The sequence below is a fragment of the Cebus imitator genome, unplaced genomic scaffold (assembly GCF_001604975.1).
Source record: "Cebus imitator isolate Cc_AM_T3 unplaced genomic scaffold, Cebus_imitator-1.0 Scaffold283, whole genome shotgun sequence".
NCBI classification, from domain to species: Eukaryota; Metazoa; Chordata; class Mammalia; order Primates; family Cebidae; genus Cebus; species Cebus imitator.
Genome location: NW_016107598.1, coordinates 1,957,408 through 1,960,358, shown reverse-complemented (window position 1 = coordinate 1,960,358; position 2,951 = coordinate 1,957,408). Strand labels below are relative to the sequence as shown.

The 2,951-nt window shown below is 37.9% G+C and overlaps 1 protein-coding gene across 2 annotated transcripts in view; it reads left to right on the top strand.

The window, feature by feature from the left end:
* MOB1B (MOB kinase activator 1B) overlaps positions 1-2,951 on the top strand; it is a 78,425-nt gene that overhangs the window by 45,166 nt on the left and 30,308 nt on the right. Inside the window, exon 1 of one of the 2 annotated variants that reach the window (XM_017501636.2) lies at positions 326-448. The exons of the other annotated variant lie outside the window; for it this stretch is intronic. The gene's annotated coding sequence lies outside the window, so the exon portion shown is untranslated. Of the gene's footprint in view, positions 1-325; positions 449-2,951 lie in introns of those variants that run through there. 2 annotated transcript variants of the gene reach the window in all.

The following is a 2,951-nucleotide window of genomic DNA, read 5'->3' as shown; positions in this document are numbered from 1 at the left end:
GAACCCAGGAGTCAGAGGTTGCAGTGAGCCAAGGTCACACTACTGCCCTCCATTCTGGGTGACAGAGCAAGACTGTCTCAAAAAAAAAAAAAAAAGGTCTTTAGAGATTTAAATCCTGGATTTAAATTTGGGCTCCTTAATTTACCACTTTTATAATCTTGAGCTGAGTATATAAGTATTTTAAGCCTTAGATTTGTCATCCATAAAATAAATAATAGCATGTATATCATAGAGTTATGGGGATTACATGAGATATATTGCATGTAAAATAGTTCTGAGTACAAAGCCTGCAGTAAATGTTAGTTAATATTAATCATCATTATTATCCTGATGTAGGAGTTCTCAGACCGAAGTTGACTGGAACTATCAATTAACAAGTATTAATCAAATACCTGATCTGTAGTGTTGGACTTAGACCTATCGAAGGAGCTACTGATGTGAATGACAGGTTAGTACCTAGATGCGGAGCAAAGAGAACTAATAGTAGTGAAGTTCTTCCCATAAAGTTTAGTAGTAAGATAGGTATTATTATTTCCATTTTATAGACAAGGAAGCTGAGACTCAATAACTTCTTCGAGATCCTGGTTCTGCTATTTAACTAGCTGTGGTTAAACTAATAACTCATTTAACCTTGAAGGGATAGAGCTGTTGACACAAATACATGATTTGTAACACAATTTATTTTACAGTCATTTGTGTCACAAATAATTTGCTTTTAATTTGGAATAAATTGACATTCTTCAGTGTCAATATGTAGATATTTGGTACAGAAAAAAAATAGGGATCATATGCTGGAAAGGATGTGGAGAAATAGGAATACTTTTATACTGTTGGTGGGATATAATTTAGTTCAGCCATTGTGGAAGACAGTATGGTGATTCCTCAAGGACCTAGAAATAGAAATTCCATTTGACCAAGCAGTCCTATTACTGGGTATATTCAAAGAATTATAAATCATTCTATTATAAAGAGACATGCACATGTATGTTCATAGTGGCATTGTTTACAATAGCAAAGACCTGGAACCAACCCAAGTGCCCACTGATGATAGACTATACAAGGAAAATCTGGCACATATAAGCAATGGAATACTATGCAGCCATCAAAAACGACGAGTTTGTGTCCTTTGTATGGACATGGATAAATCTGGAAACCATCATTCTCAGCAAACTGACGTAAGAACAGAAAATCAAACACCGCATTTTCTCACTCATAGGCGGGTGTTGAACAATGAGAACACATGGACACAGAGAGAGGAGCATCACACACTGGGATCTGTTGGGGGGGGGAATAGGGGAGGGACAGTGGGGGATAGGGAGGTTGGGGAGGGATAACACGGGGAGAAATGCCAGATATAGGTGACAGGGGGATGGAGGCTGCAAACCACATTGCCGTGTAGGTACCTATGCAACAATCCTGCATGTTCTGCGCATGTACCCCAGAACCTAAAGTGCAATTATATATACATATATGGATCATATAACAAAAACAAAAACTGTTACGAACTGGGCCTCACAGCAGGAGGTGAGTGGTCAGCAAGCAAGCATTACTGCCTGAGTTCTGCAGCCCTGCAACCCCTGTGGAAAAATTGTCTTCTGTGAAACCGGTGCCTGTTGCCAAAAAGGTTGGGAACCACTGGTTTAGAGTCTCAAAGAGAAAATAAATGTTGTTGTTGAAATTTGCAAAAGATAAATCAAATTGCAAGACTAAGAGGTAATGTATTCAGAGCCATCCCTCGGACTGAGTTGTTTACTAGACGAACTACCCTGTCTTGCTCTAAAAATGGATTTGCCTTCAGGTACGAGTAAGAGTGGGAAAACAAATGTGAATATCGTGTACGTTTATTTGGAAAGCAGTGAGGTAATGCTATGAATTATTAATACAGTACTCCTAATATGTAATATATCATTCACATTCTAGTCAGAAAGCTTTTCATAGTAGCTGAGCATGGTGGCTCAAGCCTGTATTCCCAGCACTTTGGGAGGCCAAGATGGGAGGATTGCTTGAGCCTAGCAGTTCAAGACTAGCTTGGACAACAAAGTGAGACCTCATCTCTAATAAAAATACAAAAATTAGCTGGGTGTGGTGGCATATACCTGTAGTCACAGCTACTTAGGAGGCTTAGGTGGGAGGATCACTTGAGCTGTTAATCATGTCCCTGAATTCCAGCCTGGGCAACAGGGCAAGACCCTGTCTCAGAAGACAAACAAAAAAACACAACACAGCATTCGCCATAGTTATGGTGCTATCTTGTAAGCTGTACAAGAGAAATTAGCAATCTAATACCTGTCTATTAAGACTCTCATTTGTTGTAGCTGCTCCCATACATACATTGTTAGTGGGATTGTAAAAGGATGCAGTTTATTTGGGGAAAAAATAGGCACTGTATAAAATTTAAAAATGTTACTATTTAGTACAGCATTTCTTCTAGGAATTTATCCTTTATATATGCGTATACACAAGGATGCTTACTGTAATACTATTTGTGGTAGCAGATGACTGGAGGAAACAACCTAAATGTTTTTTATTAATAAAGGACTGATCAGAGTATTTTATGATACATCTACATAAGGAAATACTGTTTTAGTCGTTAGAATAAGTTAGGTCTACTTGAATCTTATTAACAGTCTTCTGGATATGGTAAGTGAAAAACATTAAGTACACTACAGTATGCTGCTATTGTGTAAAAGCAAACAAAAACAGGCATAAAACTTTCTAATGCTTATACCAGATACTAGACACTGTAATTTCTTCTGAGGTAGGTGGGGTGAGAGGGCAACATACTTTATGTTTTTGAAAATTTTTATGAAGGTTTCCATTCATATATCTTAAAATATGTGAGGTGTATGCATTGGGCATACAGTGTTGCTGCAAGAACTTGTACTCACTGGTGAGGACTCCATGTACATGCTTGAGTGTTTGTGCTTTTGAATTTGAGGACTCTGTCATTT